At 40.0% G+C, this 15834-nt stretch overlaps 1 pseudogene; it reads left to right on the plus strand.

Annotated features, from left to right (window-relative positions):
* Positions 1-8533: 8533 nt before the first annotated feature.
* Positions 8534-11813, plus strand: LOC147004828 (zinc finger protein 106-like; annotated as a pseudogene).
* Positions 11814-15834: the final 4021 nt, after the last annotated feature.

The following is a 15834-nucleotide window of genomic DNA, read 5'->3' on the forward strand; positions in this document are numbered from 1 at the left end:
AAAGAAAACACAAAATGAGGCAACACTGGATATAGAAACCCTAGGAAAGAAATCTGGAACCATAGATACCAGCATCAGCAACAGAATACAAGAGATGGAAGAGAGAATCTCAGGTGCAGAAGATTCCATAGAGAACATCGGCACAACAATCAAGGAAAATGTAAAATGCAAAAAGATCCTAACTCAAAACATCCAAGAAATACAGGACGCAATGAGAAGACCAAACCTACGGATAATAGGAGTGGATGAGAATGAAGATTTTCAACTCAAAGGACCAGCAAACATCTTCAACAAAATTATAGAAGAAAACTTCCCAAATCTAAAGAAAGAGATGCCCATGAACATACAAGAAGCCTACAGAACTCCAAATAGACTGGACCAGAAAAGAAATACCTCCCGACACATAATAATCAGAGCAACAAATGCTCTAAATAAAGATAGAATACTAAAAGCAGTAAGAGAAAAAGGCCAAGTAACATATAAAGGCAAGCCTATCAGAATTACACCAGATTTTTCACCAGAGACTATGAAAGCCAGAAGATCCTGGACGGATGTTATACAGACACTAAAAGAACACAAATTCCAGCCCAGGCTACTATACCCAGCCAAACTCTCAATTAACATAGATGGAGAAACCAAAGTATTCCACGACAAAACCAAATTCACACATTATCTCTCCACGAATCCAGCCCTTCAAAGGATAATAACAGAAAAAAACCAATACAAGGACAGGAACCACGCCCTAGAAACAACAAGAAGGTAATCCCTCAACAAACCTAAAAGAAGACAGCCACAAGAACAAAATGACAACTTTAACAACAAAAATAACAGGAAACAACAATTACTTTTCCTTAATATCTCTTAATATCAATGGACTGAACTCCCCGATAAAAAGACATAGACTAACAAACTGGCTACACAAACAAGACCCAACATTTTGCTGCTTACAGGAAACTCATCTCAGAGAAAAGGATAGACACTACCTCAGAATGAAAGGCTGGAAAACAATTTTCCAAGCAAATGGCATGAAGAAACAAGCGGGAGTAGCCATTCTAATATCTGATAAGATTGACTTCCAACCCAAAGTCATTAAAAAAGACAGGGAGGGACACTTCATACTCATCAAAGGTAAAATCCTCCAAGAGGAACTATCAATCCTGAATATCTATGCTCCAAATACAAAGGCAGCCACATTCATTAAAGAAACTTTAGTAAAGCTCAAAGCACACATTGCACCTCATACAATAATAGTGGGAGACTTCAACACACCACTTTCACCAATGGACAGATCATGGAAACAGAAACTAAACAGGGACACAGAGAAACTAAGAGAAATTATGAATCAAATGGATCTGGCAGATATCTACAGAACATTCTATCCTAAAATAAAAGGATATACCTTCTTCTCAGCACCTCATGGTACCTTCTCCAAAATTGACCACATAATTGGTCACAAAGCAGGCCTCAACAGATATAAAAATATTGAAATTGTCCCATGCATCCTATCAGATCACCATGGCCTAAGGCTGATCTTCAATAACAAAATAAATAATAGAAAGCCAACCTTCACGTGGAAACTGAACAACACTCTTCTCAATGATACCTTGGTCAAGGAAGGAATAAAGAAAGAAATTAAGGACTTTTTAGAGTTCAATGAAAATGAAGCCACAACATACCCAAACTTATGGGACGCAATGAAAGCATTTCTAAGAGGAAAACTCATAGCTCTGAGTGCCTCCAAAAGGAAACTAGAGAGAGCACACATTAGCAGCTTGACAACACACCTAAAAGCACTAGAACAAAAGGAAGCAAATTCACCCAAGAGGAGCAGACGGCAGGAAATAATCAAACTCAGGGGTGAAATCAACCAAGTGGAAACAAGAAAAACTATTCAAAGAATCAACCAATCAAGGAGCTGGTTCTTTGAGAAAATCAACAAGATAGATAAACCCTTAGCCAGACTCACTAGAGGGCACAGGGAAAGCATCCTAATTAACAAAATCAGAAATGAAAAAGGAGACATAACAACAGATCCTGAAGACATCCAAAACACCATCAGATCCTTCTACCAAAGGCTATACTCAACAAAACTGGAGAACCTGGATGAAATGGAGAAGTTCCTAGACAGATACCAGGTACCAAAGTTGAATCAAGATCAGGTTAATGATCTAAACAGCCCTATATCCCCCAAAGAAATAGAAGCAGTCATTAATAGTCTCCCAACTAAAAAAAGCCCAGGACCAGATGGGTTTAGTGCAGAGTTCTATCAGACCTTCAAAGAAGATCTAATCCCAGTTCTTCACAAACTATTCCACAAAATAGAAACAGAAGGTACTCTACCCAACTCATTCTATGAAGCCACAATTACTCTGATACCTAAACCACAAAAAGACCCAACAAAGATAGAAAACTTCAGACCAATATCCCTTATGAATATTGATGCAAAAATCCTCAATAAAGTTCTTGCTAACCGAATCCAAGAACACATCAAAACAATCATCCATCCTGACCAAGTAGGTTTCATCCCAGGGATGCAGGGATGGTTCAATATACGGAAATCCATCAACGTAATCCAGTATATAAACAAACTCAAAGACAAAAACCACATGGTCATCTCCTTAGATGCAGAAAAAGCATTTGACAAGATCCAACACCCATTCATGATAAAAGTCTTGGAAAGATCAGAAATTCAAGGCCCATACCTAAACATGATAAAAGCAATCTACAGCAAACCAGTAGCCAACATCAAAGTAAATGGTGAGAAGCTTGAAGCAATCCCTCTAAAATCAGGGACTAGACAAGGCTGTCCACTTTCTCCATACCTATTCAACATTGTACTTGAAGTCCTAGCCAGAGCAATTCGACAACAAAAGGAGATCAAAGGGATACAAATTGGAAAAGATGAAGTCAAAATATCACTTTTTGCAGATGATATGATAGTATATATAAGTGACCCTAAAAATTCCACCAGAGAACTCCTAAGCCTGATAAACAGCTTCGGTGAAGTAGCTGGATATAAAATTAACTCAAACAAATCAATGGCCTTTCTCTACACAAAGAATAAACAGGCTGAGAAAGAAATTAGGGAAACAACACCCTTCTCAATAGTCACAAATAATATAAAATATCTTGGCGTGACTCTAACTAAGGAAGTGAAAGATCTGTATAATAAAAACTTCAAGTCTCTGAAGAAAGAAATTATAGAAGATCTCAGAAGATGGAAAGATCTCCCATGCTCATGGATTGGCAGGATCAACATTGTAAAAATGGCTATCTTGCCAAAAGCAATCTACAGATTCAATGCAATCCCCATCAAAATTCCAAATCAATTCTTCAACGAATTAGAAAGTGCAATCTGCAAATTCATCTGGAATAACAAAAAACCTAGGATAGCAAAAACTCTTCTCAAGGATAAAAGAACCTCTGGTGGAATCACCATGCCGGACCTAAAGCTCTACTACAGAGCAATTGTGATAAAAACTGCATGGTACTGGTATAGTGACAGACAAATAGACCAATGGAATAGAATTGAAGACCCAGAAATGAACCCACACACCTATGGTCACTTGATCTTCGACAAGGGAGCTAAAAACATCCAGTGGAAGAAAGACAGCATTTTCAACAAATGGTGCTGGCACAACTGGCCGTTATCATGTAGAAGAATGCGAATTGATCCATTCCTATCTCCATGTACCAAGGATAAATCTAAGTGGATTAAGGAACTCCATATAAAACCAGAGACACTGAGACTTATAGAGGAGAAAGTAGGGAAAAGCCTCGAAGATATGGGTACAGGGGAAAAATTCCTGATTAGAACAGCAAAGGCTAGTGCTGTAAGATCGAGAATTGATAAATGGGACCTCATAAAGATGCAAAGCTTCTGCAAGGCAAAAGACACCGTCAATAAGACAAATAGACCACCAACAGATTGAGAAAGTATCTTTACCTATCCCAAATCAGATAGGGGACTAACGTCCAATATATATAAAGAGCTCAAGAAGGTGGACTCCAGAAAATCAAAGAAAATGCAAAATACAAAAAGATCCTAACTCAAAACATAAAGAAAATCAAGGACACAATGAGAAGACCAAACCTACGGATAATAGGAGTAGATGAGAATGAAGATTTTCAATTTAAAGGGCCAGCAAATATCTTCAAAAAATTATAGAAGAAAACTTCCCTAACCTAAAGAAAGAGATGCCCATGAACATTCAAGAAGCCTATAGAACTCTAAATAGACTGGACCAGAGAAGAAATTCCTCCAGACAAATAACAATCAAAACAACAAATGCACTAAATAAAGATAGATTATTAAAAGCAGTAAGGGAAAAGGAAAATAACATATAAAGGAAGGCCTATTAGAATTACACCAGATTTCTCACCAGAGACTATGAAAGTCAGAAGATCCTGGAGAGATGTTATACAGTCCCTAAGAGAACACAAATGCTAGCTCAGGCTACTATAAGTAGCCAAACTCTCAATTACCATAGATGGAGAAACCTAAGTATTCCATGACAAAACCAAATTCACACAATATCTTTCTATGAATCCAGCCCTTCAAAGGATAAAACAGAAAAAAACAATACAAGGATGGAAACCACGCCCTAGAAAAAGCAAGAAAGTAATCCTTCATCAAACCTAAAAGAAGACAGCTACAAGAACAGAATGCCAACTCTAACAACAAAAATAATAGGAAGCAACAATTACTTCTCCTTAATATCTCTTAATATCAATGGACTCAGTTCCCCAATAAAAATACATAGAGTAACAGACTGGCTACACAAACAGGACCCAACATTTTGCTGCTTACAGGAAACCCATCCCAGGGAAAAGGACAGACACTACCTCAGAGTGAAAGGCTATAAAACATTTTCCCAAGCAAATGGTCTAAAGAAACAAGCTGGAGTAGCCATTCTAATATCGAATAAAATTGACTTCCATCCCAAAGATATCAAAAAAGACAAGGAGGGGCACTACATACTCATCAAATGTAAAACCTTCCAAGATGAACTCTCAATTCTAAATATCTATGCTCCAAATGCAATGGCAGCCACATTCATTAAAGAAAGTTTAGTAAAGCTCAAAACACACATTGTACCTCAAATAGTAATAGTGGGAGACTTCAACACCCCACTTTCATCAATGGACAGATCCTGCAAACAGAAACTAAACAGAGAAACTAACAGTAGTTATGAAACAAATGGATTTAACAGATATCTACAGAACATTTTCTCCTAAAACAAAAAGATATAACTTCTTCTCAGCACCTCTTTGTACCTTCTCCAAAATTGACCATATAATTGGTCACAAACCAGGCCTCAACAGATACAAAAGTACTGAAATTGTCCCATGCATACTATCAGATCACCATGGACTAAGGCTGATATTCAATAACAACATAAATAATAGAAAGCCAACATTCACGTGGAAAAATGAACAATACTCTCCTCAATGATACCTTGGTCAAGGAAGGAATAAAAAAAGAAATTAAAGACTTTTAGAGTTTAATGAAAATGTAGCCACAACATACCCAAACTTATGGGACACAATAGAAGCATTTGTAAGAGGAAAACTCATAGCTCTGAGTGCCTCCAAAAAGAAACTAGAGAGAGGACACACTAGCACCTTGACAATACACCTAAAAGCTCTAGAACAAAAGGAAGCAAATTCACCCAAGAGGAGTAGACAGCAGGAAATAATCAAACTCAGGGGTGAAATCAAGTGGAAACAAGAAGAACTATTCAAAGAATCAACCAAACTAGGAGCTGGTTCTTTGAGAATATCAACAAGATAGATAAACCCTTAGCCAGACTCACTAGAGGGCACAGGGACAGCATCCTAAATAACAAAATCATAAATGAAAAGGGAGACATAGCAACAGATCCTAAAGAAATCCAAAACACCATGAGATCCTTCTACAAATGGCTATACTCAGTAAAACCGGAAAATCTGGATGAAATGGACAAATTTCTAGACAGATACCAGGTACCAAAGTTAAGTCAGGATTAGATTAATGGACTGAACAGCCCTCTATCTCCTAAAGAAATAGAAGCAGTCATTAATAGTCTCCCAACCAAAAAAGCCCAGGACCAGATGGGTTTAGTGCAGATTTCTATCAGACCTTCAAAGAAGATCTAATTCTAGTTCTTCTCAAACTATTCCACAAAATAGAAACAGAAGGTACTCTACCAAATTCATTCTATGAAGCCACAATTACTCTGATATGTAAACAACATAAAGACCCAACAAATATAGAGAACTTCTGAATATGCTTGTATCATAGGGTGAATTTGGTTGTAATAGGAAGAGCGGCCTTGTTGAAGGTGGTGGAACCTTTTTGGAGGCATTGTGTCATTTTGGGCTGGGCTTTGAGACCCTCCTCCGAGGTTCCTGAGAACAGTCTGCTCCTGGCTTTTTTGAATCACCATTTAGAACTCTCGGGTCCTCTAGCACCATGCCTGCCTGGATGCTGCCATGCTTCCCACCTTGATGATAATGGGCTTAAACTCTGTAACTCTAAGTGAGCCAAAATTAAATGTTGTAATTTATAAGAGATGCCTTGTTCATGATCTCTGTTCACAAAGTAAACTCAAACTAAGACTATATATATATATCATATCAGGGCAAAAGAATGAAAAAAAAAACTATTCTAAGCAAATAAACTGAAGAAGCAAGCTGGTACAACCATTTTGGTATCTGACACAATAGATTTCAATCCAAAACTGATCAGAAGAGATATGGAAGGATGGTATATACTTATCAAAGAAAGATCTAACAAGTGGATAATGCAGTTCTGTCATCCATAGAAAAACTAGACAGAGAAATACTTGAGTGAAACTAATTCACAAACTAAAATGACAGAAAATATTATACAGTATTTCACCTTAAATACAAAACAATATACCCTCTTTTCAACAGCTCATGAAACTTTCTCCAGAATTGGTCACATACTTGGACAGAAAACAAGTCTCATCCTATATAAAGAAATTGAGATAAAAGTCTGTATCCTATTTGACTACCATGGAGTAAAGCTGGATATCAAGAACAGATGCAACAGAAAGCTTACAAACTCACGCAAACTGAACTATACACTAAATTAAAAATGCCAATATTGAAATTAAGAGATAATTTATAATGCTTTTAGAATTGAGTTAAAATGAAAACAAAATATATCCAACTTATGGGACAAATTGAAGGCAGTTCTAAGAAGCACATTCATAGCAATCAGTACCTAGATAAAAGATTATAGAGATATCTTATTAGGTGTATAAAAGCACACTTGAAATGCTAGAATAAAAAGAAACACCATAAATCTAGATGGAAAAAATAATCAAACTCAGGGCTGAATTCAGTAGAAAAAAAAAAGACAAAGAATGAGTAAGAGTTTGTTCTTTGAGAAAATAGGTAAGATTGACAAACCCTCATCCAAATTAACTAAAAGGCTAAGATAATATCTCAATTAATAAAATCAGAAATAAAAATGGGAACGTAACATTAGGCATTTGTTAGGGTCTGGGAATTGCCAACCAAACCACTCAGACACAGATCTTAGTCAACTGGGGTGGTTTATTGAATGCCACACCTAAAACTAATCAATCAGGGACACAATTCAGGCTCAAGAGCTGAACCATGGAATTGAGTTAATTTCTGGAGTTCTTTGGTCTGTAACTCTTTTTTTTTCTTTCTTTCTTCTTTTTTGGTTTTTCAAGACAGGGTTCTGTATAGCCCTGGCTGTCCTGGAACTCACTCTGTAGACCAGGCTGGCCTCAAACTCAGAAACCTGCCTGTCTCTGCCTTAAGCTAATTTCCTACAGGGTGTTTAAGTCTGAGATATACAAACATCTGGGGCAAGTTATTCTATCAATAAGGATTTATAGATAGGGGATTTCCTTAGGAATGTGTCTTTGTGCACTTATCCTGTTCCCATTCATTGGTGTATTCAACTGTGACAGGGGACTTGCCTTGCAAAATATTCATCTTTATTTATTTACTTTTTATTAGATATTTTAATTTACATTTCAAATATTATCCCTTTTCCTGTTTTCCCCTCCAAAATCCTCCTATCCTATCCCCTCATTCCCCTGCTAACCCACCCACCCACTCCTGCTTCTCTGTCCTGGCATTCCCCTACACTTGGGCATCAAGCCTTTTTTAGGACAAAGGGCCTCTAATCCTATTGATGCCAGATAAGGCCATCCTCTGCTACATATGCAGCTGGAGCCATGGGTCCAGCCATGTGTACTCTTTGGTTGGTGGTCTTAGCTTACCAACCAGGATGTCCATTTACCCAAGTATGTGTTTCTTTCTGCTAAATTGAATGTCAGTTCTGAGAGAGGTCTTGGGAACTTAAACTTTACTCAACTACTACTCAAAATGAAAGTCTTATTCTGGGTGTTGGTAATGGCAACATCAGCATCAGTGCCTGGATGCTATGGGGGCATCTAGGAGCTCCCTTGCTTGGCCCTTGGCAGCCAGATGGCATAGGAAGGATGGGCTGTAAGTGTTAACATTGAATGCTTCAGATCTGGTCACTATGGTATGAGAACAAAAATGTATACTGTGCCACATCGTGTACTGCTCAAAAAAGGAGATGGATGAACACATGCAAAGCATGTTGTATCACAGGAAACTTGAGAATCTGAAGGGCAGCTTTGGCTTAGAAATGGTACCTTTGGTTCAAAATGAACAGGAAGTCTTGGATTTAGATGAAGATCCTAATCTACCCAGTCTGGAAGGATTCTAGAGGAAAGGTGTTTCCATTCCCACACCCTCTGGCTTGGCAAGAAAGCAAAGTCTTTCTGAAAGCAGTGTGTTCATGGGCAGTGCTCCTGTATATAGCTTCTTTAATGGGGAGAGTACTGGTAAAGAAAATGAAGCCCAGCAGAGTCCTTCATCTAGTACTGCACTGAGCGCTGCCCAGAGTCAGAAGAGAGTCATGTATCTTGAACAGGAAGTGGTACCTCTGACTCCCTCTGTCAGAACAGTTGAAAAGGGTTGGGAACATTCCTACCCAGTGGTTACATAGTGCACAGTTACCATTTGATCACATAATGCCTTTTGTGCATTCAGCTAGACACCTGCACATCCAGGAGAGGTCTACTCCACTATCAGAGTGCCACACCCAGGTGAGCACTGGAGAAGGAAGCCCACAATCCTGAAATGCATCTTCAGGTTAGGCAATCTCCAGCTTAGCAGATGCGGCCACTGACAGCAGTTGTACCTCTGGTGCTGAGCAAAATGATTGTCAAAGTATTAGAAAGAAGCAAACAGCCACAGAGGATGGAACTTCCCCTGAACTACCAAGTCTTAGGAGAAAAAAAAAAGAAGGAAAATTAAAGGAAAGAAAGAACATTCTCAGGTTGACCAGCTATTGACTATTTCTTTAAGAGAGGAGGAACTGAGCAAGTCCCTGTAGTGCATGGACAACAAGCTCCTACAGGTGCAGGAAGCACTGCAGACAGCTTATATTGAAGTTCAGAGGCTGCTCGTGCTCAAGCAGCAGATAACTGTGGAGATGAATGCCCTGAGGACTCACAGAATACATATTCTACAAGGTTCTACAGATGACAAGAAACATATGAACCTTTTGAGCACCTAGACCAGGCTCCCTGTATGTAGCCTCATAGCATGAGAATCAAGGAACTGCCAATCTCAGACAGCTCTACAGCCTGCACCCTTTCCCCCAGGGTTTCTTGATCCACCTCCCTCCCATGTTCCTCTATCATCCTCTGGAAACTCTCTAAATAACAACTTGTACTTTCCAATCCCATGATACTGCCCCTGATTCATTGGTTCAAATTAAACAAGAGCCCATTTCTCCTGAACAAGAGAGGACAATGAATGCTGTGCCACAAGGCTGTGCTTCCAATGTGTCCAAGGAATCACTGTAAACTAATAAAGTGGTTGGTGATGGCTCACCAGTTTACCGAGCCATCCCTGCAGTGATAACATCAGAGTCAACAGAAAATTGCAAGGAGGTTAACCAAAATCTGAATTTTTCTTTGGAGCAAGGAAATTCCAGAAGCAGAGAAAACTCTCCCTCTTGCCAATCTCCTGATCTTACTGGCATAAACAGAGGTGAAGAGTCAGCCAAAGGCAGCAGTGGATCTGAAGCCTGCAGCAGTTCTTTTCTAAGATTGTCTTTCGCTCCTGAAACTCCTGCAGAGAAAGAAACTCAGTCTCCAGCTGACCAACCTGAGCAGCAGGGAAAATCCACACTGGCATCAGCTGAAACTAGAGGTAGCAAGAAGAAGAAGCAACTAGAAAAAGAAGAAGAAGATGCTTCGGGCCACCCATGTTCCCGAGAACAGGATACAGAACAGGATGTGTTCACTGCTAAGCCTACAAGAAAGGTCAAAACTGGAAAGGCAGCTAAAGGGGGGAAAGTGAAAAGCTCCACCTGGTGAGACAGCCAGACTCGTCGGGAGCAAGAAGCTGACTGAGATGAGCCAGATAGCTAGTTCTCCCTAGAAGTCCTTGAAGTCACAAATCCTCAGTTAGAAGTAGTTACTTCTGAATCAGGAGATGAGAAAATGGACAGCCCATCGAAGAAAGATGCCTTGATCTCTGAAGAGCAGAACCCAATAGAAACTTCTCATTCTGGTTGTGATGAGGTTGGCTCTACCAGTGAGCTTGGCACCCACTACAAGGATGGCATTCCTGTAAGTGTGGCAGAAACACAGACTGTGAGCTCCTCCATCAAAGCATCTAAGAACTCTTCAGAAGTATCTTCAGAGCCAGGAGATGATAATCAGCCTATAGAAGGAAGCTTCAAAGTACACCAGGTGGCAGTGAATGCAATTCAAATATTTTGAAACTTCCTATATACTTGTTCAGCAGACACAATTGTCTGGGTTTATAATCTGGTGAGTCAAAAGTGAATTGGTGTCTTTAAGAGACACATTTCTAAAGTGAGCTGCCTTCTCATCACTCACACCTCTGGGAAGAGTTCTGTATTCTACAGGGTTTACAGTGACCACACCATCCACTGCAATAATGTTAACATGCAAGAATTTATGGAACAGTTACAGCTGGAATACCGGGTCCTCTGCCTTCATAATAGATGGTGAACCCTCTATGCTGGTCTAGCAAATAGCACTGTGGTCACATTCAACATAAAGAACAAGTGACAGATCTTTGAATGCCATGGCCCCCAGTCAGTCAGCTGCTTCGCCACAGCTCAGTAAGTTGCCTGAAAACTGCTGGTTGTAGGATCTTATGACTACACCATTACTGCTACTCAGAACACTGGAGGGCCACAGCAAGACTGTTCTTTGCATGAAGGTGGTGAATGACCTTGTGTTTAGTGGCTTCAGTGACCAGTCGGTATGTGCTCACAACATTCATATTGGTGAGCTTGTGCACATCTATAAAGGCCACAACCAGGCAATGACTATGGTGAATATTCTAGGGAACGTGATGGAGACAGCTTGCCTGGACAAGTTTGATCGTGTCTATGAATTACAGTCCCATGATCGACTGCATGTTTATGGAGTGCACAAAGACATGATTATGTGTATGACCACCCATAAAAGTGTGATTTATACTAGCTGTTATGATGGCAACATCCTGACTCTGAGGCGGAATCTGATGCAGAATTACTACTCTTGGTGGCATGGCTGCACAATGATATTTGGCTTGTGGACCACTTGAAACAACACTTGCTGACTGATCATACCAATCCCAACTTCCAGATGCTGAAGTGTCACTGGAGGAACTGTGATGCCTTTTTCACAGCTAGGAAAGGATCCAAGTAGGACGTTGCAGGTCATATTGAACACCATGCTGAAGATGACAGCACAATGGATTCATGAAGTTTTTTGCCTCCCATGTTGGGGAGTCATTAGTGAAGGATTATCCCATGGGCTGTTCACTGTCCTTCTCCAGGCCTCTATCTGTCCTCCAGCAAATCTGGGAGGGAGAAAATGGTTCTTAACCAGACTCACCACTAGCAAAGTGTGAGCAGTCTGAGGACAGTTTGGTTACACACAACTCAGGTCCACTCTAGAGCACATAAGTGATATTTAAGCAGTTTATAAGGAAGCTACTCTTCTGGAACAAATGACATACAGTGTTTTATGCTACTAGACTATAGGTGTTTATTAAAGATGCAGATTTAAATTAGTTACCCAGTTTGACCCCAATCATACATATATTTTATTGATTTGGTTTGTGATTTGGTTTATGTTCTTATGATGGCTTAATAACATATTTGGTTTATGTTCTTATGTGATTTGTTTTCGAGATCAGTTTTAATTCCTCCTTTTGAAATAACTGGGTATTTAAATTTAAAGTAAATATTTTTCTTTCTAAAATAATTAGGTTCACTGTCTCCCTATTGATGTAGCTGGACAAAGCTGGCTGTGCATGCAACCTGAAACATGATAGTGTCCTGAAGTGCCTGGCTGCCCTGATTGCTGTAATTTAGAATTCAGACACAGTCCACGATCAGAAGACTCTGATGACAGCAATTCCCAGTAATCACTCCAGAGTGGTCAGTGGGGTGCCACCTGTGCTCCTGCACTCCCTGGCTGTTTGAACAGAAGGCACTAACTTTATTCTCTTTTTAGCTCTGGCTCTTGGAACCTCATGAAGAGTTGACACCATGTGGGTTGCTCTGTTGCCAGCCCCCATCGTTCCTACTGTCTTGCTGTGCCTAGAGCAGTTGCAGGCCAGGCTCCAAGGTTGCTTCCACCCATGGCATGCACCCTAGAGAGGGAGCTGGGAGAAGCAGCTGGAGACAGTTGATTGGGCTGCAGGCAGGCCTCTAAAGCCAGAGATAATGAAGCCAGTGCCTGTCTTCCTGTTCATGCCAGCTGTGGAGTGGAATGTGGTGGAGGGAAAAGCTACCACTGGGAGTACCCATCTTAGTGGGTCTTAACGGGATTGCTTTGTTCTTGGATTTCTTAAATACTTGTGTGTAAAACTGAACAAGTTTTATTATCTAATGTTTTGTTTCTAGATTTCAAAACCTCGGGTTCTTCAGAGCAATCAGACCCTCATGCCACATATCCTAGCTTCAGGGTGTGATGCTTTCTGGTACTGGGATCGTGACCTCTTTTTTTGTCCCTGGCCTAATCAAACCTCCCCACAGGCTCTGCCAGGAATTGATAGAGGCTGTAGGCAGGTGTTCCCTCCCTCCCCCCCCCCAGGAAAGGTTCCAGTAATTCTTGCTGGACTCAGAAAATGTTAAGAACTAATCTAAGAGCTGATATTAGTTCATGAGTGGCCACTAGCTGTTCATGTGTGGCCTTTTGTGTGGGAAAATTTTTGTTGACCATATGGCTTAGATGTGAAGAGAACCATTGTGTGATACAGAGGAGATACTGGCAGCATTGTTATGAGATTACGAACCCTTTCCCACCTCTCACCTTTACTTCCTGTAAGGGTATGCAGAGGAGCCAAGCTTTTGTGGGTCTAGGAAGTGATTTGTTAGGAAAGTTCATTTGAGTTTACTGCTAACCGTGCATCATTCCCTGGGGCAGTATGCTAAGGAAGCTCACATTCCCTGTTCACCAAAGGGAATATGCTAAGTGATAAGATGGTGGGACCTTAATATTCAAGGAAGAAGAATGTAAGGTGTTGACTGTGGTGAGGAACATTTGAGGGCATGCAGACTGATAGGGTTAGTAGAAACTGATCTGAGCTTCCCTTGGTAGCACTGTGTGCACATGACTGCCTGCTTAGTTGGGTATGCCTGGGTACCTGCACTTGGGTTTCCTTGTTTCACAGGGGTTTCTTGGAAGCAGTGTAATGATGAGTTCAAGCTCAGGTGGAATTATTTTTGACATTGGGTTACGTAGATATAATGTTATGAAATGAAGAACCCTGAGTGTCTTGGCTTCTCAACAGAAGCAGCTCATAGGAGGCAGAACTGTGCGTACTTTTTAGGTAGATCGTGATGTCTGTTGACCATCAGAGTCCAGTGCCCCTCAGAAAGGGAAACTCTGTCTTGATGACTTTTGTTTGACTTTTTGTTGAAGGAAGGTAAATAACTAATAACCTGACAAAACCCAAGATATTTCTTATGAGTTACTTAAAGGTCATTTATGATGTTGGTAGTTTTAAATTTTTTTTATGCTGATTGCAACAGCTCAAAGCAAAGATAATCTAAACATCTCTTTTGTGTGTATTTTCAGTTCTAATAAAATACCAGGCACTTTCAATTATTTTGAAAGTTTTTTCATAGGTTCAAAACACATTTTGGCACACTCTGCTAGTCTGTATATAGTGCAAATAAAAAAAGAGCAAAAACATGTCCTGACATGAGCTTGAAAAGTCATTATTAGCATTATACTTGTTGCTGTTGTGAAGGAAATGATTTTCCTGGGAGAGATTGCAGTTGGAGGTTTGAATTCATGAACACATAGAGGCCAAGGCAACATATTTTTTTGGTTGAAGTGATTGTTGCCAGCAAAGGTTTTGTTGTTTTTTTTTTTTTTTTCTTGGTTGTTGTTGATTTTTGTTTGTTTTTCTGGTAGATTATCCTGGCACAACTTGAGGACATGGGCATGTGCCTGGAGTGCTGAGTGTAGGTGCACACTTAAAGAATGACACAGTATTCTATGGAAGATTATTCATTGAGGAAGAAATTGAAATATATTGTAAAGTGGGTTTTGAACAATAAATAAGTAGGTTTACTTAAATTCACATATGCTTACTTACCAAATTTGTTCCTGTTGCTTCACGGAGGGTTGTAGAATTACTATAAAGCCTGTACTTGCCATACTTGTGGTGGTGGTTTCACCTGTGTCGTATCATTGAGAGCCTTGGATTTGAGGGAGTTGGTGTAATAGGAAGGAAAGGAGGAAGCTGTGGTGACTCACCTGGTTACATATGCAGATGGGCAGGAAATCTTGTGTAATCCAAACCTACCACTTATCTTGGCTTCAACTCCAACCCCAAGGACATGGCTCAGACTGGCCCAGACCAGCTCAGACCAGACCAGCAGTAGTTCAGTGGGAACAGAGAATGGAGAAGGAAAGGCTGTGGGGGGAAGTAGATGCTCAGAGCTACCGTGAACCTTGGTTTTTCAATATGGATTAGGAGAAATGTCAGGTGACATTTGAGTGCAAACATATTTCTAAACAGCCTTCTTCCATTTTGGTATAAAATCTGTGAATTTCATAACTTTGTAAGTGAGATATAAAGCAAATACAAGAAGAAAATAAAATACTTTTACTAAGTGTTCATTTTGAGAAAAAGAGAGAGAGAGAGAGAGAGAGAGAGAGAGAGAGAGAGAGAGAGAGAGAGAAAGTCTCATTCCAAATAGTTTCTTATATTGGTGCAGGTGTCTCTCTTGTATTGGGGTCTAACACAGGGTTAGATTATAAAAGTAAATACCATACACACTTAAATGTAGGTACAGGAAGTGCTGCTGGATGATTGGCTCTGATCCAAGCTTATTGTGGGTAACTATACAAAGTGGTTCTACTGAGTACTATTGTGATTTTTTTTTCCTGAGGGCACAGAACATAATAGAATACGTAATCAACTTAGCATTAGAAAGCTTCCTAGTAACAGAAAAAAAACATATGAGAAAGTCTCCTTATAATATCCGGCATCTGGGAGAGGGATGGAGCATTTGCTACCTTCTCACTCTCATTAATGGAACCCCATCTGGCTCAGACCTATGTAGGCCCTGTGAATGTCAGCTCCCTTGTGTTAGAAGGCTCTGATTCCTCTGTGTCTTCTATCCCTTCAGGATCTTACAGCTGTTCCACGTGTTCTTTTGAAGAGTTCTCTGAACCCTGAGAGGGAGGCATTTCATGGAGACATGCCAATTAAGAGTCAATACTGTGTCAATATAAGTCTCTCACCCTTCATACATTGTCC

The sequence above is a fragment of the Mus caroli genome, unplaced genomic scaffold, assembly GCF_978045245.1.
Source record: "Mus caroli unplaced genomic scaffold, Mus_caroli_1 scaffold_5, whole genome shotgun sequence".
Classification (NCBI taxonomy): Eukaryota; Metazoa; Chordata; class Mammalia; order Rodentia; family Muridae; genus Mus; species Mus caroli.